Below are 22,121 nucleotides of genomic sequence, written 5' to 3' on the forward strand. Positions count from 1 at the left end.
ATCTATCTATCATCTATCTATCTATCTCTATCTATTATCTACCTGTCACCTATCATCTGTCTATCATCTATCTTAAATACGTTGAGAGAGAGATAGACATACTCTCCAGGTTTTCCAGAGCCCTGATGATTACAGGAAGTTACTAAATATGATGAGGCACAGGAAGCATATTTGTGAGGGCAGAGGAGTATCTGACTTCCCAAATGGAGCATGGAGCCCTGTGGAGCTCTAAGTGAGCCAGTGTTTCAAACCTCCCTAATGCACCGTGTTTGATGGCTCCCAAAGAGGCATCATCTATGCATCTGGCCTCTACTGCTGCAACAAGGCCTGAGGCTTTGCATCAGAAAGGGTCAGGAGGGCTTCGAAAGGAAAAGGGAGATAAGGGAGATACCTCTCCTTGGGACTGTGGGATTAAACCAGCTTAGAGTCTGGATTTAAATAAAAAGGTCACATGGCGGCCAGGTTTGCATTTGGTCCAAACTGAGAAGCAGATGTGTCTCCTGGAGCAGCTTTATCTTGAAAAGGAGAAACAACTGGGGTTAAGCTCAGTCTCTTGGGAGGCCAAGAGTACTTTCTTTCTGGGTGCTGCTCATGTTTGGTTGTCCCCCAGGCAGGGGTTCAAATGGCATCTTGATTTCCCATCTCTCCAACATGTGGGCTGGCATACACAGTCCTTCCTGCTTTTCTGCTCATCATGGGGAGATGGCTTAATTCAAAGCTTTGACCAACAATTATCTCAGAAGATGACAAGGCCAGCCTGTGCAGTGGCTCAGGAAATGGGAATAGGACTCATTTCCTGCATTTGGAGGAATGGGTTCAGCCTAAATTCTGTTTAGAATACTACTGAGAAAGATCACTGGAGTGGAGCTTGACAGATGCTTATAATAGCTGGAAGTTATCTCCACATTACACAAAATTAGCAACTGTCTGTACAGGAGACTGGCTGTGTTCCATTTGCCAGAAAAAAAGCCACAGAAAATAGCCTTCAAAATCAGCGTGGAAGATTTGGATTAACCAAATGAGGTCTTTTCTGATGTGGGTAGACAGGGAAAGCCTTTTTCAGGAAGAGGCAACACCTCCTGCTTGGTGTCTCCAGAGTTTGTCTCACCTGATCTTATAAAAAGTCTTGTTGGAAAAGACCAGGGATGAAGCTCCCATGCAGCACCTGACAGGCACGCCCTGACCCATGCACGGTGATTTATGGGTGGGCGCTTTCCTGTATCTGTCAAAAACCCTGAGAGATGATGCAGGTGAGAACTTCAGAGATGATTCCACAAGGTTGCATAATCATACACACAAGCAGATTAATGGTCACACTCAAAGGTTCCTTGTGATTTGACAGGAAATTCTCTAAGCAGGAGTGGGAAGGACAGAAGGGGTGGCTTTCAAGCCCAGGTAACAGCTGCTACTTATCTTTTTCCAGACCCAGTGATTCCCCTACTGGATGTATGCCTTGGACAGAAAATAAAGTCTGTGGGTGAACTGAAAGTGAGTACTAAATGGCCTTACATAGGGACCTCTCTCTGCAAACAGAAAAAAAAAGACTTCTTGTTCTGCAAGAACATCCCTTGTCCTTTAGTGAGACATTCAGAGACCAGCAGGAGGTGAGGCCAAGTGTCTCCAACCCAGGCAGCAGGAGTGAGTATTGACAGTCAAGGGTGGAGGAGTGGTGCACAGGCATCAGTTGGAGCTGTTTTCAGCAGCTGATGAAATAACCACTGACCAACAGTAACTTAAACAAATATCACTTTTTATTTTTCAAGTAATGAAAACTCAGAGGGTAAGTGTGGCTCAGTGGTGTCAGACCCTAATCTCTACAATTTCTATGATTTTTTCTTACTTGTCATATGGTTGCCATGGTCCTGGACATTATATCCTCATTCAAAGTAGATAGAAGTGGAGGGAGGAGGAGGGTTTTTCTTTATCAAAAAGGCAAATGTTCCCTGGCATCTCATGGCTAAGGGTTGGGTCACATGGTGAACCTGAGCTGTGAGGCTGGTGGGTGACTTCCTAGGCTTTGTAATGGAAAGTCAATAGGGGGAAAGGAGGCTGAGAATGGACACTGATTGGTCAGCTAGGAAACCTAGACACCTTCAGGAAAGTGTCAGGAAAATAATTATACAAAGGGCTGAGCTCCTTTTAGCTAAGGGAGGGTAGGAGGGGAAAGTTGAATCACCTCAAATTAGACTTGAATGTGACCTTATTTACCTCCCTTCTGCAACAGAGACTTCGAGGTCTTGCCAAAAAGCCAGTTCTCATCTTCTTTAAGAGTGAACCCTTCCAATGCATGAAAAGGGCCAACTTATCCTTGCCTCCCTCATTTCCTCTTACTCATTGATACACCCATGCTCAGATTGCCTTCACTGGCAGGCAGGGCTCTGCACCACCCCTCTGGCTGGTCTTCTTGTATCTAGACTGGTCTACATGAGCCTTCCCTCTGCATGATATCCAACTGGATCTAACTGAAATGCAAATTGCACCGTGTTACCCTGGTGCTTCAAATCCCTCAGTGCCCCACCCTGATATCCTGGAAGGTAAAGTCTAAGCTCACGGGCACAGTGCAGAGGCCCACTGGACAAGGTGTCCCCCATGCCCACTTTCCCTCCAGCCTTGGCATTCACCAGGGCACATGCTTCCTTCATGTCACAGATCTGCATGTTGCTTCCCAAACATTCATGTGGGGATGCCCATGCTGAGGGTCAGGATCTGATGTTGGCCTGGCCATGTTTGTAATTTGGTCCTGCCTTACCAGTAAGATGACTGAGGGCAAGCATTCCACCTTTCTGTGCTGTAGGCTTTACATCTGTGACTTGGAGACAATGCTTTCTCTGTAGGCTGTTTTAAGGGTTAAATGTGTTTAGTCACCTAAGGCAGCAGTCCCCAACCTTTTTGGCACCAGGGATTGGTTTCATGGAAGATAATCTTTCTATAGAAAGGAGGGTGTTTCTGGATGAAGCTGTTCTACCTCAGATCATCAGACATTAGATTCCATAATGATCATACCTAGATCCCTTGCATGTGCAGTCACTCCTATTAGAATCTAATACCCTGGCTGATTTGACAGGCAGCAGACCTCACTTACCCACCACTCACCTTTTGCTGTGTGGCCCAGTTCCTAAGAGGCCACTGACCAGTACTAGTCTGTGGCCCAGGTTTGGGGACCCCGACCTAAGGCACTTAGAGAAAGCATAGCAAGCCTTCATTGGCAAGCACCCCTCATGGCCGGTACCTTTCTGCACTGCAGGCCCTGGCCCATGCAGCCCACTCAGCCTTAGCCAACTCTTGCTCAGAGAGCAGGGCTGAAGAGTGCAGTTGGGCTCAGCAGGACCCGGACTTGAATCCCAGGAGCACCTGGTACCAATAAAGTGATCTTGAGCATCAGTGTCATCAGCCATAAAATATGAATAATGATAATTCCCATCTCATGGGGTAGCGGTGAGAATAAAATGAAAACATGTGTTTAAGCACTCAGCACAGTGCCTGGATCAAAGCAAGGGCTCAGTCCCATTCATATCAACGCCATGAAGGACTCCACTCAGACACCGTTTTCAGGACCATCTCTCTCTCTGCCATGACTGCTTCCCTTTGCCTGTGCTGGGAGAGCCCTGTAGTGCAGCCCTTGTCACATTCCAATGTAAATGGCTGTAAATTCCTCTCTCCTACCAGAGCGAGACCCTGAATACCCCCGGAGTGGAGACTGTCTTCTATCCTGGCACATCTGGCCATATCCTGTGCTCATAAAGTAAGTGTTCTGCTGAACCAAAAGGAATTTCTCCAACTAGAGTAGCTTCATTAAGTCTTCTGATTAAGTGAGGCCCTTCATATTAGACATGTCAGGAAAAAAAATCTTAGTGATGCTACTGTCTCTTTGCTTCCAGACCTTAACACAAGCAAGCAAGCAAGCAAATGACAACCCAGAAAGTTGTTTGGCATAAGGCTCAGGAATGGACAGACTTCTATTAATTCTTAGAACTGATGCCATTGAATAGACTGTGATTGTATTGATAAATCATATGTAAAACACACAAATGCTTTTAGTATTTACTTGAAAATTCCCCAATTGTTTTAGTGATTTTTGGAAAACCACTACACATAATCAGTGTAAAGTCTAGAACTATCCTTTTTAAAAAAAAAACACAACATAATATTTATATTGAAATGTATTTTCCTTCAAAACCTTTCTCCCTTTGAAGGCCACTCTTACAATCATGTGGGGACCAGCCCCTTTGGCATTGCCCTCAGGAGCACATTAGGTCTTGTCTTCAGGCACAGTTTTACTTTTTTATGGGGTGTTTGACTTTGGGAAATAGTCAAAATTATCTGGTACCAAATCAGGCAAGGTGGGAAATCAGGATCCCAGACATGATGAAGGGCTGGATGCAGCTCTTAAAACAGATATGGGAGGCTTGTGTGAAAGAAAGTCTTGGATGACTGATTGAGAGTCAGTGTTGAGTAGAGATGGAGACTGGCTGCAGATAGGCTGAGTCAGAAGCTTGAGCCTGCCATCCATGAGCTATATGACTTTGGGAAGCCCCATTTCTCCATCTTAACAGTGGAAATAACATCACCCTCCTGCAGCATTGTATCATGAGTCAGAAATAAATGTGCATACATGTGTAACATGTGTTGGTGCTAAACACAAGTAATTATTAACTTTAAAAAGTTATAAGTGGCTCTATTAGAATAAGTATATAATTTTCCAAAAGGGCTATTCTTAAAGACAGCATGTACTTAATCACAACATTCATTCATTCATCAACTCAATTTTTCAACAAATGAACACTGAGTACTTATTTCAGACCTAGTACTGTTTTAGGTAAAATTATAATGAAACTAACAAGTCATCAGTCTTCCTATAAACAAAATAATATGAAATAAAGTGTCAACAAAATGATATAAAAAACTAAAATGGAATAAGGAGGATTAAGAGGAACAGTGGGAGAGCTGATATTTTTATATAGGGTTGTGAGGAAAGGCCTCACTAGGCATGAAAACATAAACACATTCAGGGAACAAGCAGAGATGAACCATGTGGACCTCTGGAAGAAGAGAGTTTCAGGTTAAGGAAAGAATAGGGGCAAAAACTTTGAATATGTTTTGTTGTAATAAGCATATGAATGGATGGATGGATAAATGGATGCACGAGTAGATGGAGGCATGGATGGACAGATGGATGAATGGATGGATGGATAATGCATGGATGGGTGGATGGATGCATGTATACATAAATAGATGGATGCATGCCTGCATGCATGGATAAATGTATGATGCATAGATGGATGGATGCATAGATGAATGGATGAATAGATAGATGAATGGATACATGGATGAATGCACAGATGCATGGATGGATGCATAGATGGATGCATGCATGGATGGATGGTTGCATTGATGGGTGGAAAGATGGATGAATACATGGATGGATAGATGAATGGATAGTTAGATGCATGGATGGATGCATGTATGTATGTATGAATGGATGATGGATGAATGGATGGATGGATGGATGGATGAATGAATATATGGGTGGATGGATAGATGGATGCATGTGTGGATGCATGAATGGATGGATCCATGGATAGATGCATATATAGATGGATGGATGCATAAATGGATGAATGGATGGATGGATGGATAGATGAATGGATGGATGGATGGATGGATGCATAGATGGATGCATGGACAGATGTGTGGATTGATGCATAGATGGATGCATGGATGAATAGATGCATGGATGAATGGATACATGAATGGTGTATGAATGGATGGATAGATGAATGGATAAATAGAAGGTTAGATGGATGCATGGATGGATGATGGATGGATGCATAGATGGATATATGAATAAATGGATGGATGAATTGATGGATGGATGTGTGGATGGAAGCATGAATGGATAGATGGATAAATGGAGGTGTGGATGGATGTGTGGATGGATAGATGGATGGATGGATGGATGCATGGATGGACAAATGTGTGGATTGATGCATAAATTAATGGATGGATAGATGGATGGATGGATGCATGCACAAATGGATTCAGGGGTGAATACATGGATGGATGAATGATTGAATGGATGGATGGATGACTGGATAAATAGATAGATGAATTGATGGATACATGGATGGATGGATGCATGTATAAATGGATACATGAATGGATGAATGAATGGATGCATGGATGAGGAATTGGAGAGAGAGAAAACTTGTTAAAAAGAAAGGAATCATACTGTTTGTGTATCCACACCCTAGATGGGCTGGTTCTGCACTCAAGTGCTCCCTGGGATTGTGAAATGCTGGACCATGCTGCAGTGTTCCTGCCACCTCAAATGGAATGAATTTACTGGTAGGATTTGAACCTAGTTTTGTCTGAAACCTGTAACTCAACTCACCCTTTCTCCATGAAGCCATGAAAGCATTCCCAAGGTCCCAGTCAGGAGCCCCTCTGAAGGACTGAAGTTATTCCTCAAAAATGGCTCAAACCTCTACATGTCTCAGGATCACCTGGAGTACCTGTTAAAATAAGATTGTGGGGCCTCCCCACCATAGCTTCTGACTCAGCAGGCCTGGGGTGGAGCCCAAAAGTTGGCCTTTCTAATGAGTCCCCAGATAATGCTGATAATGGTGGTGCAGGGACTTCACTCTGAGAACCATTGCTTTATGTCAAATGAGTGTCCACGTGCCCTCAGTGTAATATCTCAGTCTGATCATGGCCAGAGATACAGTAGGGCAGGAGCAGAAGTGTAACTGAAGGAATGTCTGCTGAGGTGTACCTGAAAGAATGTCTGCTCCCAGCCACCTCCAGCCTGGAGGGAGGGTAAAGATGAATGGAGAGGAGGGCCCAGCAGGACCAGGCATGACTTTGCCAAATGACTTTATGCTAATTCCTTTCAAACTACCACCTACTATACCCACCCAGCCATTTCTCAGCACCAGAGTTGAGGAGCTGACAGATCACACAAATGAGGCAGAAGTGCAGCTGATGTGGAAAGCATTATGGTATTATCCTAATGGCCCTGCCATGAGACACAGTCATGGAGAAAATGTTGCCCATACTGTTCCAGGCCATCACCAAGGAGTTACCAGGTGCACCTTCTCCCTGGAAGGGTGGGATGTCAAGGCCTTTCCTTAACGCTTTGTTTCTGAGCTTCCCAGAACAGAAGTCTCTGGTTCTTGGTCCTCTGTCCCTGGAGTCACAGACCCCAGCTGAGACATTCAGCTTCCCTTGGCCAGCTGCCTTGAAGTAACAGAGGGCACAGCCCGCACAGCTGTCTCCAGCCAGGGAGGGCCTGTTACTCAAGAGCCACCTCAGAGACTCGGAGACACATCAATACCAATGGGGGTGGGCAGACCCTATCAGAGATGCCTGGGGGAAAGGACCATCAGTGGGGCAGCCTGAATCAAGATCCTGTATCCTTCTTTCCAGCAGGCATTGCTGAATTTGCTCCAACCATTCCTCAGCTGGACATCACAGTATGCAGTTCCTGCACCGCTAATGCATATGGGCATTTCTGTAAAGCACTGCCTTACAGAAAGTATGGGGTATAAAGCTTATCCATTGAGTATTGAACTCACTTATTCATTCATTCAACAAACACTTTGTAAGCTTCTACTATGCAACACTGTCCTGGGTATTAATCTCCAATATATAATATGATATGAATATGACATAATATAATAGATATAATAATGAACATGACAGACAAAGCCCCTTCTCTCATGAAGCTTCTCTCATGAATTAATTTAGGTCACTCATCTGTAAGTTCATTCAGCACATGTGCAGTTGCTTATAGATTAGGGCCATGTTCTTTGTGGTCCTCCTCCTGCTTGCCAGGCCTCACCCAGCCCCTGGTGGCAGGTGTCACCTGACATTTTTTCAAATGCTCTTCAAGCATCCCCATGTGGCTCACATCTGGCTGTTTGCCTGCATTTTCAGGAAGTGAACTGAGGAGCCAGCATGTGAAGCTGGCTATCCACAGTAACCAGTGTGTTTGGATATGCTCTAAGACCAGAAATGAGCAGGTGGCTTTGAGCTTACTCACTCTGGGGCAAGTTCTCCTGGGACAGAGCACAAAGCATGTGTCCTTCCAGAGCTCAAGGCAGATACTCAGTTAGGACAAGACTCTGTGTGCTGTCCATGGCTGTTTCTGGGACACAGAACCAAGCATCTCACACCCATCAGCACAGACCATCCCACCCTTCAGCTATAGTGACAGTGGAACTGAAACAGAAAACCCAGCCATCATCTCTCGGCAACCAGTCACCCAGAAAGCCCCACCTACTCCTTGAGGAAGTTCCGAGTTTTCCATCTATTTGTCCACAGGCCCTGTGGGCATGGTTACCTTTGCTGGGGTGTCTTCTGACAGCAGTACTGCTTTCTGTTGTGTTCTTTGTTTGACCCCATCTTGCTTGTTTGTTTAAATCAAGCTGACTATGAAGGAAGTTAAGCATCATAATAGTTTATTCTAGGAGTCTGACAGAGGTTTCCTATTATGCAGAAACATTAAACATAAGAGAGAAAAATAAGAAAAAAAAGTGTAACCTCAGAGAGAAAGGCATACAGAAGGATTAAAGGGATGATAAGAAAGAAGAAAAATAGTTTTTTTTTCTAAGATGGGGTTTCAACATGTTGGTCAGGCTGGTCTTGAACTCCCAACCTCAGGTGATCCACCCACCTTGGCCTCCAAAGTGCTTGGATTACAGGCGTAAGCCACCATGCCCGGCCAATAAATAAAATTTTGATATCAACAGTAGGGTTGTGATATGGCCTTTTACTCTCTCTTTTTTTTTTACTATCCTTATTTCCAATCCAACACTGAAGCCAAGGGATGTCCAGGTAAGAAAGATGGATGATGAATGACAGGATTGACTGTGCAAAGACAGCGTGAAATGACTAGTGAGGTTTTCATCACAATACAAGGCACAGGTGGAGGAAGGGCTGTGACCAATCACAGGGAACCCTGGGAAACAGGAGATGGTCTGTCTGGGTGGCTGAGCCAGGGCTGGGCTGAATCAAGCCCAGAACCCTTAGAGCAGCACCTGTAAAGGAGGAGAAACTTTGTAAAGGAGCCCATCTGCCCTGAGCATCTAGATCCTAGATCCAGCCCTGTGCCAGGTGCTCTCCTGTACATAATAACCATGTGGGCAGCTACCAAGTACTGTAGGATGTGCCAGGCACTGAGCTAACTGCTGTGTGTCTTATCTCCACTGGGTCACTGCAGCCCCTGAGGAAATGTTCTAATCACTGTCTCAGAAAAGCTGAGATGATGGGGTTCACCAGGCTGAGGGACTTGCCTGTTTGGCAAAGTGAACCCCTGTCTGTCTGTCTCTGAAGTTAGTACTTTATCTACCTTCATGGCACTGACTCCTGTGGAAATGCACAGAAATCAGGTTACAAGAATGGAAGAGGGAAGGTCCATTTCTAGTAGTGAGAATAGCATAAGCCAGGCAAGGACCCACAGAGAGCCACTTGGCAAACCAAATTGTCAGTGTAACTAAAGTACTGAGAGCATAGAGGGTGTGCGGTGACAAAGCAGGGAAGAAAGGCAAAGATGGAGCCTGGGAGTCTGCAGAAGCTGGGGCTGGGCATGGCATGGGAAGCAGGAGGGGCTCGCTGACAGCGTTAGAGGAGGACCACAAAGAACATGTCCCTAATCTGTACACATGCACACCTGCTGAATGAACTTATGGATGAGTGACTTAAATGTCTTTTGTTTATTTTTAATTTTATTTATTTATTTATCTTCAGATAGGATCTTTCTCTGTCACCCAGTGCTGTGGTACAACCTTCCATGCCTGGCTAATTTTGGTATTTTTTTGTAGAGATGGGATTTCACCATGTTTCCCAGGCTAGTCTCGAACTCCTGAGCTCAAGCAATTCACCTGCCTTGGCCTCACAAAGTGCTGGGATTACAGGCATGAACCACCCCATCCAGCCGCAAATGTCTTTTAGAGTGGGAACTGGCAGTGGCGTGGAAGCCCAGGAAGCATGTGGAGGCTGTGAGACCTACAGAAGTGGGTGTGATATGGACCTCAGGAGTCAGGACCCTGCTGCAGTGCAGATCTGACAAGTGGCTGACGCTCAGCAAATGGCCGGGAAGGCTCCACCCAGTGTCACAGACCGGTATTCTGAGCTCTAGGACTACAGAGATACAGAGATGCATGGGGGATGCAAAGCAGAGCCAGCTGCTGAATGGTTCATTCTGCCTGCAAACCTCACCCCCTAATCCTGCCTGTGGGTTTGGTATCATCTGGGTCCAGGGGCCAGGGTGCACCAGGCAATAAATATCCCCACTGCCTTTTCCAGTGATGGAAAGGATGTTAGATGTGCTCTGTGCAATTTACATAACACCTCCTATCTGTCTCCAATAATCCCCTCAAAGAGTTATTGTCTCATTGGGTAAGGAGAGTCTCCAACCTCACTTGTCTTGCAGAGTAGACCTCGACTCATGGAAGCCGCCTCTCAGAGTCCTCCTGAGGGACTATGTTAACTTCTCTTCCTGGGTCCACAAGTGGCATGGTTTCCAAGCCAAGAACTTCCCAGCACCATGCCTCTATCTAGCTCCACACCCTGTCTAGGAGCTACAGTTCTTTGTCTAACTTTCCCACCCACAGGAAGGTAGATTGCCCAGGTAAACTTCCTTTGTTTAGAAAGCCCGTGAAGACCTCTGGGAGAACTGTGGGCTGGGCAGCTAATTCAATATCAAAGTCAAAGATCAATCACTCCAGCAGAAGTTTGAAGGAACTCCTTTCATGGGACAAGAACCTGAATAGGAAGGGAGTAATTCCCAGATTAAAAGTTCCCCTGCCCCTTACCTCTGAATCTCTGGATCCCCTCCCATGACAGCATGGGAGCTCACATTCTCTCTTTTTTTTTCTCTCTCTCTCTGCCTAATAAATTGCTTTTCTGCAAAGTTCTTTGTTTCCGATATTTATTTGAATAATATCACTGTGCACCTGGGTCTCCTCCCCATTCTTGGATGAGTGAGAGCCCAAGGACCTGGAAAAACACATCTGATCAGGGAATACTGAGCATCATTGGAATGTCCCTGCAGCCCATCTCCTTTCCCTTGGTTACAATCCCTCTCAGGTGAGAATCCCACAGCCTCAGACAGGCTCTGCTGTGTGCCTGTAGGACCCACACCTTACCCTGCAGGGGCTGCCCCTGGACTTTCATAGCTGGGTCTCAGGAGTGTGGAGTCACCTGCTTTGTTAAGGGTGTGGGTGAGCTGGATTGGGGACTGCTGCTTTATGTGACCTCAGCAACACCTTAGCAGAACCTGGCTGGGCTGCTTTACTCCAAGAAGCTGCTCCCACAGCAGAGCCTATGCCTTAGAGGGGGCACAGTGTAGCTTTAGCTCCCCATTCAAGAAGGGAACCCTGCTCTGGGCCTGAGGAGCCTAGAGAACAAACCTACAGAATGTGCCCCACTTTCTGGCTCATGCCCTACTTAGGGCCCCCCCACCCCTAGACTGGAGGCCTGGCTTGGCTTCTCCATCTTGAATGCAGTGTCTCTCCACCCACCTTGCTGATGACAGAGTGAACATCCTAAAGCCTGGCACTACCTTTGCCACTTTGCCCAGGACCCTCGGTGTCCTCCACTGTCCAAGGGCACTCAGGCCTTCCCAGTCTGTTCCAACCTCATTCCTTCTTTCCCCACTCCACAGCCAGGGCCCAAGCTATATCTTCCCAATACATGATGGGCATGCACACCCACTGCCAGGCTGAAGAGGGGCCATGTACTTTGGTCTACTATGTGTTGTCCCCACAACTTTATTTTGTATTTCCTCATCATCACCGCCAGACCCTCAAACTCTCCATTTCATATTCCTAGGTAACCATAAAGTGCAATCTTTCCTAGACAATTCTCCAATAATTGTTCATAGCATCCCTGTCATTCACAAAAATGTCCAACTTAGATGACAAGATCCTTGGGTATTCTGCAGGCACAACCTGACCTGTGGCCCCTCCAAGCCTGTGTCCCATCCTATTCCCAAGGCCCAGCCAAGTGCTTTTCCTGGCACCCCTCTCTGCTGCCCATAGCCATGATCTCACCATTGCTGACCCCAGGGCACTGTGCCACAGGGTGACAGGGGTGAGAGCACATGGTTGATCTTTCTTCTGAAGTGCAGGTAAAAGGCTGTGTACGAGTATGGAGCATCTTTCTGGGTGCTCACCCAATTTTTCAAGAATTGGTCACCAAAAAATATTCTCTGGCTCCTCAGCCAGGCCAGGAGGCCAGGTTCTAACCAGGGCTTTGAGCTGAGGACAGAAATAGCTTCACTCATCAGGCCCTTCCTAGGCTGCGAGACTGGTCAATGTTGCAAAGCCAAGGCAACGTCCACCCCAGCTCCTCATGGGCCACCAGGGCAAAGGTCTCCAAGCCTCCAAACCTTTCTGTCTGCTGTGCTGAAGACACTGAGGGCCAGGGCAGCCTCGCTGATGCACAGGGGGACAGCTGAGGCAGGCATTCAGGCTTGGTTAAGCCCCAGATCTGCTAAGTACCACCCAGTGCTCTGTGACTCTCTAGGAAGATCCTGGAAGGGCCAACAATGGTGTCAGAACTGCTGGAGTCCTTCAGCCCACAATAAACTTTGGGAAGCCTTATAGGCTGCTTATTGTGCTGGTGTCAGATGAGGTGCCAGCATCTAGGGATGGGAAAAAAGAAAGAAAAGAAGATATTTTTCAGGACTGGTTCATCTGCCTTCTAAGGTCCCCTAGGACCCAGATTCACCTCCACAAATGTCACTCACTGCATTTCTGTCCAAGAGGCCTTCATCACAGGCTTTAGATTTTACTGAGAGCTTAGTCCCAAGAGAAGCATCTCAAGTGCCTGGGGAGGCAGCTGTGGGAAAGAAGCTCCCGAACTGCCCTTGAGCCTGAGCATAAGAACACAGGGCTGCTGGAGGAGTCAGCCCTACCCCTGGCAGATGCCAGTGGCTCCTCTGTGCCCAGGAGATTTGGGCAATAGAACAGGGGTCTCCCACCAGCTTCCAGCCCAGGCCTATGTCCCAGACAAGACAGGGGATGATGAAGCTGCCTGGCTGTGCCTTATTCCAGCCTCTTCCTGAGGAAGAAGAATGTAGTGGGCTTGGATCTGGCAAAAAATGACTTCCCAGGCTTCTTGTACACATTTCTCTACACACACAAAGCTCAGGAGGAGCCAAGAATGGAGGCAGAGACAGGGGTCTGGTGGGCCATGTTGGGACACACAGCCTTTATCCCAGGGCTTCAGTGTGGAGGTCTAGGGCCTGGAGCAAGGAGGAGGCTGTGGCTCTGAATACCCTTATAGAGTATCTGGTGCTCAGCTGAGATCCAGAAAATGCTTCCCTATTTTTTAACCCAAACCCATCTGGTGTCCCAGGTCCCTTGCCATGTCTTTCCCTTGTGAAAGTGTCCAAAGCAGGCCAGGTAAATCTGAGGAAAGAAGAGTACCTAAGCTGGCATTTCCCCTTACCAGGTGCATTGCCAAGCCCTGCTCTGCTTGCTTTTCTCATCAGCTGCTTCTGGTCCTGGCAGCTTGCACTGCAGGATCCAGATCTCCCAGACCCAAAGGGACTTAAGTATCATGATGAGGAAAGTTAGTTCGCTGCTGTGAGACTGGGAAAAAAAAGAACCGAGCAGAAACGGCGCTTGAATTAAGCATTTCATAAAAATGAGGATCATTCAACTGGGGCCTCATGGCCCATTTGAAAGCCCCAGAAGCTCACCTCATCTTAGCCAAGTCTGACCCAGGGCCTGTGGCTCTCCATGTCCCTGAGCCCAGCTCTGCAGAGGCAGGGCCCCTTCAGGATGCTGCTGTGCACCAGAGGATCTCACCACCAATCGCTCTTTCTCCCATGACCCTGGGCACATCCACCAGACCCCCAGATCCCCAGCAAGGCCCCACTGTCCCAACCCCACAGTGACCCTGCAGCCTTACCAGTCCGCTTACCAGTCCAGCTAACCTTAGCAGGGTAGCTGAGTGGCAGGAGTGCAGGGTTTCCACAGAAAGAACAGGATGGCAGATTGGATATTTTTTGAGAGAGAGTTTTGCTCTTGTTACCCAGGCTGGAGTGCAATGGCACAATCTCGGCTCACCACAACCTCCACCTTCTGAGTTCAGGCAATTCTCCTGCCTCAGCCTCCTGAGTAGCTGGGATTACAGGCATGTGCCACCATTCCCAGCTACTTTTTTGTATTTTTAGTAGAGACAGGGTTTCACCATGTTGACCAGAATGGTCTTGATCTCTTGACTTCGTGATCCACCCACCTCAGCCTCCCAAAGTGCTGGGATTACAAGCTTGAGCCACTGCACCCAGCCAAAAGATTTGATTTTTGAGTGTATGTCTCATGCAATGATTGAAACAATGTATATAAAAACTAATTCATTATCTAAAATTCAAATTGAATTTGTTGTCCTCTGTTTGTATTTGAGAAATCTGGCCATGCTGCAGGTGCGGGAACTCCCTCCTGAGCTCTCACTGCGGCTCATTTGCCTCTGCCAGAAGTCTTTCACTATGCAACAGCCCTGAACTTCTCCCTCAACCCCATACACCCCAGCCCTGGATGGCAGCAAGTAGAGAACAAGTGGCTTGCTTTGCAAGGGAGCACCTTCATTTACTGGCATCTGAAATGGCTCTGCTGCTTCTGAGCCAGGGAGAGGGTCAGTTGCCCTCTATCTCTTAAGTGGGACTAAACCAGACTGGCAGAGTCACCTGTGATTATGAACACAGAACAATCAGTGTTTTTCTGAATAGGGCGGGATTAAAAAACATTCTCACTGTTTTTGTTACATGGGGTGTTTGAATAAATTTTGAAGACACCACAATAGCATTTAGTAGGTGGGTAAGCAGAAGCCTGGGTCACCTGGCTCCTGTGCTAAGCAGTCCACATGGAGTCCACACTGCCCCCTGAGTCTCCCTACTGGGCCTGTGTAGGTGGGAGGTGACCATCGCAGCCAGCAGAACTCTGCCGCAGAGCTCTATGGATGCTTCTAGATCCTAGGTCATCAGACTCTTCTCTCCCAAGATCCCTCCAAAAACTCGCCTGTCTTCTTTCCTCTGCCACCACTGCCAGTGGCTTCTGACTTAGTTTACCAAAATGTAATGCCTCTGGCTTACAATCTCCCTCCTTGCTTCGATGAATGTTCATCTTCTCTGAGTCTGTTGTTGTTTCCTGTTCAATATGCTCAGCAATGAGAAAAATCAGAGCATTCAAAGCAAGAAAAGCCGCAAAGGCTCATAGCAAGCACTGTCTCTGTTGTTCACAGACCTGGAAGGGAGAGTCCCCTCCTTGGTCTTTCCTGCCTCTGGGCATTGTTTTTATTTTTCTGGAGAGCTGCCATCATCTCTTTCTCAGTACAGAATCCTCTCTTAATTCCCACACCTGGGCCAAGAAGACCTTCCCATTCCTGGGAGCTCAGTCCCTACCTGACCCTGTGACTTATGAGAAGTGGACATCCAGGTGGCAGTGGTCCCCAGGTAGGTGCAGGGGCTGCAGCAGGGTCAAGAGGGGAAGACAAAGAGCGTCTGGCTCCTTAGAAAGGGGAAGATGGGCTTGTGGCCAGCAAGGGCCACTGGCTGCAGGAAGTTACATATGCGGGTTGCCATACAGGGTCCAAACTGTTAGCGCTATGCACAGAGAATCCCAGGGAATGAACCTGAGAAGGATTCTGTCTGTAACAGAAGAGACCTGGCACCTTCCCAATGTCAGCAGCTGACTTTAAATCTTGTTTTCCCTGCCATTTAATTAGCATGCCTTTTTGAGTACCAAACAAGGGTCTAACAACTTGGGATTAAGAGAGATGTGGGTATAAAATGAAAATTAGAAAGTGGAAAAGACTTAGACATGAACTGGGGTTCCTGGGACTTTTGTTCAAAATTAACCACAAACACTCATTGAAGGGAGTCAGGGCTGCAACCTTCACAGATGAACTCACTTTTTTGGGATTTTCACATGCAAACCTGCAAATGAAGAAATGGCCTGAGCTGCGTAAAAGTCTTCTTTCACTCTGTTCACTAGAAACACTCCTGTGCTGACGGAGCTCACCATCAGTCTGGACAGCAGAAGCCCACACTTGAAAGGGCTGATTACTCTGCTAAGAGTTTGCATACTCAGGGCTACTGTTTTGGCCAGAGGGCGCTGCACCTGACTCACCACCTCCAAAGCTCTGGAGCCAGGTGGGATTTGGGAAAGTCTGAAGCATCTCTTTTCCAATTCCACTTAATCTCATCCTTTGAACTAATGGCTTTACAGTCCCATCAGTGCTCTGAAAAGTGGGGTCACAGATGAACTATTATCAAGAAGTAAGAAGCAGATGATCGATGCTGTTCCTGGTTGACAAATGCAGACTGATTTTACTGGGCTTTTTTTTTCTTTTTCTTAAAAAAGCTGCAGGTCCATTTGGACAAGATTAAAAATTGATGCTTTCCCTGCACTCTGAATGGAGGCAGCTTTGTTCTGTCCCTTGGGCTAGCTCTGAGCACCTGCTGTTCACAGACATCTTCGAAAGCACAAGCTAATGAGGCCCTAGGCACCTTGCCTCAATGAAGGGGCACCTGCCTTGCTTCTTCCTTTACAGGTTGATGGAGATGGGAAGATAGCATACTTACCCTTTTTCTCCACCCAGGCACAGAGGAGCTCTGTTCTGTTCTGTGGGTATCTATTTAAGTCTATCCATGAAAAGGTGACATGGTGACCAGCCTGGTGGCTTTGACCAACACTGACCCTCACCTTAGCTTCACTTTGACCTTCCAGGTCAGCCTCCAGCTGTGTCAGCTCCCCAAGTACCAGGTCTCAGAGACAGTTGGTTTGCAACAGAGAGACGCTGACATCTGGTCTCTGCCTTCTGGTTCGGAAGGAGGGAGGGGAAGAGGATGGCAGGTAAAGTACAGCACAGCACAGCACAGAGATTGACATACTGGGTTTATGAGTCAGTAAGGCCCTGGTTAAGATTTACCAGCTGTGTGACACAGGGTAAATAACTCAACCTTTCTGAGTCTTCATTCCTTCCTCTATAAAGAACAGTGAATTGTTTCCACTTAGAGCATTGATTAGTGAGATACTCTATGCAAAGGCTGGATTGAAGTGTGTGGCATAGTGAGTGTTCACAGCATTGCTGTGATTGTCATACTGCTATCATTCTCCTAAGGTAGAGCCAGACACACCTGGAAACAAGCACAGATGGGGGCAGGGCCATGGCACAGAAGAGGTGAAGGATGTCTGGGCTGTGGAAGGTGACCAAGGGGCACAACAGCTCCTAGAGCTGTAAGGGTAGGGGTATGGGGACAATCTGCATTTCTGCCCCAGAAAGAGAGAACAAAATTCATCTCTGAGTACCATGTCCAGTGTTGCTTCCTGAGGAGGTGATGATAAGCAGGCTTTGGGTTTGAACCTGGGAGGGTTACTGTAAAAAAATGTCTTTGAGCCACCATCTTTCTTTTTCTAACTCCTTCTCTTCTCATGGTAAAATCTTTAGCCTTAATCTCCACTAAAAAGTATAAAACCTATGAGCATCTTGTGGGTTTCTAAACTATTCAGAGGTATCAGCCTGGAGGACAGAAAAAAGTGCAGTCCTTTTAATAATGTGCTGTGTGGCCTGATATGGAGCTGAGCCTTCAGAAACTGTGGAAAAGGAGCCTGCATCTCACCCTCATGAAGCCCCATCCCACAAATGCTTCCCCAGTGCCTGGAGGCTCCCCAGGAAGAAATATCACTCAACTCAAGAAGACAGCCCCATGTGGAAGTTCTCTGAAGAGCTTTATTAGAAAGTCTTGTGATTACTAAGCCAGAAAACTCTTCAACACACACACACACACACACACACAACTCTAATCATGCTGCAATGAAATGCCAGAGGAGATTTCAAAGATCTGAGAAGCCTGTAACTGTCTCCAGGTGAAAGGGCTTGCAAGATCAGATATATTTATCCTCCACCCCTGCCCAGCTCCATCTGCAGAGAAGTCTCAAAGATGACTTTTTAAATTTCTGGCTCCCTCATTGTTCCAAAATCCTAACTACCACAGGGAGGCCATAGCACAAAAGCAACTGACATGCAAGATTAAATTACATGCCTGGCCACACATGAACAGTAACAGCATGGCGCAGACCCAGTGAGAGACATGCACATGGTGTCAAGGCCACACACAGCTGACCACAGGAACTCCCAGCATGGTGGCTCCTATTATTCCATGGGCCTGCACGGAAGCAGGTGAAACCCACAAAGGTTCTGCACCTAAGCCCGCTGAGGCATAACCTGTGAGCCAAGCTCCACATGGGGGCATGGGGCTCCCAGAGTACACTCAAAGCCACCCAGGAGCATCAATAAACACACACACTTGGGTGACAAGATCTAGGTTGAAGACCAAATCCAGCAGGGAGGCTGGATTTTCACCAAATCTTGAGGCTGTAAAGCCAACATGTGTTCCACAGTGGCAACCTGCCTTCTGCTTTTGCCTGAAGCTTCTCTCCATCTGGAAGCTGATGGACAGTGAGAGTTAGCCTCATCCATGATGGACAAAATGAGCCCAGAGTCCATCTATGGGTGTGTGTGGGGCTGAGGGAGGCCCTGGGGGAGGTGGATGAAGTTCAGATCTGGAATTTTGTACTCCAGCCTTCTGACCTGCCAATACTCTCTGAACTGCTTACTTGCTTGCCCTCAGCAGGAGTTGAAGAAGCAGGACCCCCCACAGTTCTGCCTGAGGTCACCCTCTGTTCTTTATGACCCTGGTTGTCTGAGTCCCAGGCACCGGACACATTTTATATATTTATTTATTTACTTACTTATTTATGAGGCAAACTCTTGCTCTGTTGCCCAGGCTGGAATACAGTGGCGCAATCTGAGCTCATTGCAACCTCTGCCACTAGGGTTCAAGCAATTCTCCTGCCTCAGCCTCCTGAGTAGCTGGAATTATAGGTGGCCACCACCATGCCTAGCTGATTTTTGTATTTTTAGTAGAGACAGGTTTTTGCCATGTTGGCCAGGCTGGTCTCAAACTCCTGACCTCAGGTGATTTGCCTGCCTTGGCCTCCCAGTGCTGGGATTACAGGGGTGAGCCATTGGGCCAGCTGCCTTTCTTCTATTCAGTCTGCCCCTCTTGTTTTATTGCTTGACTGTTTAACTTGCATCTGCCTGGCAGGGTGTCAGAACCCTGGTATTGGGAAGGGGTCAACTCGTGTGTTGGTGAAGAGCATTTACTGACAACAGTATATGTTTAAAAGAGGAAAGTTTATTACAAAGAAGTCAAGCTGCAAAAGGGTGCAGTGGGGTGCCTCATTGTGAGAGGACTGAGCGTGCCTCAGTGAATTTTTCTTAGGAGCATTTATGGACCTTAAGAGGGGAGCTTGAGGGTAATCTGGGTCACGTTAGCCACGTAGGTCATAATAAGTGATTACATTTCTAGACATTTTGGTGCCTTGATATGAGCAAACATTGCAAAATGAGTTTCCACCTGGCAGTTCAGAGACGTATAGATATGTAAGTTACTTATAAAAGTTGAAAGAAGCCTGAAACCAGATGCTGACTTTAGATACTAGACAAGTTTAATTACTTCTATATTCCCAGATAAGGAGTTTTGCCTCCAGATGGCCTGTTTGATGGTCACCAGGGGTGTTTGCTCCCTTTTGAATTTCTCTAATAAGGAGTCTTTTACTCCATTCTCTGTTCAATGGTCACCAGGGCACTTTACTCTCCTTAGTGTCTGCCACCTTTTCTAGTCTGTAAATCTTCCTGAAACTAGGGATTACATTTGTATGAGTCCATTCTCATGCTTCTATAAAGAACTTCCCAAGACTGGGTAATTTGTTAAGGAAAGAGGTTCAATTGACTCACAGTTTCACATGTGAGTCACTGAAAGCCCCTCTGGAAACTCACAGCCATGGTGGAAGTGGAAGTAAACATGTCCTTCTTTTTATGGCTGCAGGAGAAAGAAGTGCCAGCAGGAAAAATGCCAGACCTAACACCATCAGATCTCATGAGAACTTACTCACTGTCATGAGAACAGCATGGGGGAAACCATCCCCATGATTCAGTTATCTCTGCCTGGTCCCACACTTGACATGTAGGGATTATTGCAATTCAAGGTGATATTTGGGTGGGGACACAGAGCCAAACCATATCAATATCTGAGCCACCTCTGTGTCATTTCCAGTGTCGAGCCCCGTGAGTTACACTTAGAAAGTGGTCATTACAACTTAAACATGTTAAACATGTGATACAGCAATACTTACATTCCTTTGACCCTCAGATCAAACTGGGCACAAAAGTGGCCAGTGTTTTTGCCTTTTGTAGAAAGGAAGTTTGGACAGTGGGCAAGGCACTGAGGTCCGAGATCCAGGCCCTGGAGTTAACAGCTGAGATGGAATGCCCTTCCCAGGTTGGACTGAAAGCACCCCAGCTGTCAGACAGTCTCCAGGGCCTGAAGTGGATATTTTTCCTGCATGAAGTCTCCTGGGGGAAAGTGTTTGAATCCTAGCACTTGGGGGAATGACAGTATTTGAGGTGATAACATCAAGGCTCAGAAGGCTGACTCAGGGATGACACCTGGGAGGAAATCACTTAAACCCTCACCCCTTTGCTGCCTTGAACCTCCTGCAGCCTGGGCAGTGGGGTGGCACCCAGAGTACTGGCTTAGCCATGAAGACTTGAGTGTGAACTCCAGCTCTACCTTCTCCTAATAATTGTGTTATCTTGGAGAGTTACTTTGGTTCTCTAAGCCTTCACACCCTCCTCTATAAAAATGTAAAATTTGAGGTATTAAAATAAATACTTGTTTAAAGTACCAGACACACTGAAGTGATCAACAGCATGAATTTTCTTCCCCTTTTTCTTTTCCCCTTAAAACTCAAAACTCTCCCCTCATAATTATGGCTCCATATCTTGAGTGCAGAGATTGAAACAGTGGTGGTCAAGGTGATAGGGAAGTTCAATCTAGGTTTTCAGTAGCTATAAAAGATGGGCACCATGATCATGTTCCCCCCAAATTTATGTTGAAACCTAATCCCCCGCAAAGTGATGAGTTTAAGAGTTGCAGCTTTTTGGAATCAATTAGGTCATGGAGGGGGAAATTTCATGGATGGGATGAGTGTCCTCTTCAAAAAGGCTCAAGAGAGACACTTCATCCTTTCTAGTACGTGAGGACAGAATAAGAAGACATCGTCTGTGAACTAGGAAGTGAGTCCTCCCCAGACACCAAACTTGCTGGTGACTTGGTCATAGATTTGCAGCCTCTGTAACTGTGAGCAATAAATTTCTGTTGTTTATAAACCACTCAGCCTATGGCATTTTGTTATAGCATCCATAGCAGACTAAGACAATGGGTGACTCTTGCTTCAGAAGTATAAAGATTTTTTTCAGTGCAGTGGAGGTGGAGGGCCTCTCCCAGCCCATGACCTTCTCTGATTACTGGAGCAGGGACCCTTGTGCCCTCAACATCATTACCAGATGGCTTCAAGGCTGCACCTACCAGGACACATGACCCCTCCTGGGAATGTAGAGAAAGCTGAAATGTCCAAACAACAGTCAATCATCTTCGTCTTTGTTCTCTCTTTTCTCATTGTATTGATCAATTCATTTTCTGAATCCTACCAGGGCCAAAATCATCTTTTCTGTTCACCCTGCCCCACTTTAACTTCTTTGAAAAGAGACAGCTCCTCCCCACCATCAGACAATAATTGCTTAACCCGGAATTGAGGAGAAAGGCAGTATGAGCTTGCCTTGGAAGTAAAAGTAATGGAGCAACCTAAGCCCCGCTGGCTAGTCTTGCTGCTTGCAGCAGTGCACACTGGCCTGGAGGTGCTTCATACACAGGCCCAGAGTTTTCTCTTCTGGGCTGTTATGGAGAAATGACAATCCTGGAGGAAGAAGAAGGTGTCTCCCAGGGACTTCCAGGCCTTAGCAGTCCAGGGAGTCTCATTTAGCCATCCTCCCTGGCTCAGTTAAGACATCCCATCCTTGAAGCCCTGGGGAGAGAAGCAGCTACCTCTCCCTAGAGTTGTGTCCCCAGGCCTCTGAATTCTGGGCAGAGCAGGAAGAGTCCCAGCATTTTGTAAGAAGAGAAGGGCAGGTTCATGGTTCAGCCACTGGATTATAGAAACTGTCCTGGACTTCTGACCCTGATGATACCTGAACTTACAGCTGAGCAT

This window comes from Callithrix jacchus, chromosome 7, assembly GCF_049354715.1.
Source record: "Callithrix jacchus isolate 240 chromosome 7, calJac240_pri, whole genome shotgun sequence".
Lineage (NCBI taxonomy): Eukaryota > Metazoa > Chordata > Mammalia > Primates > Cebidae > Callithrix > Callithrix jacchus.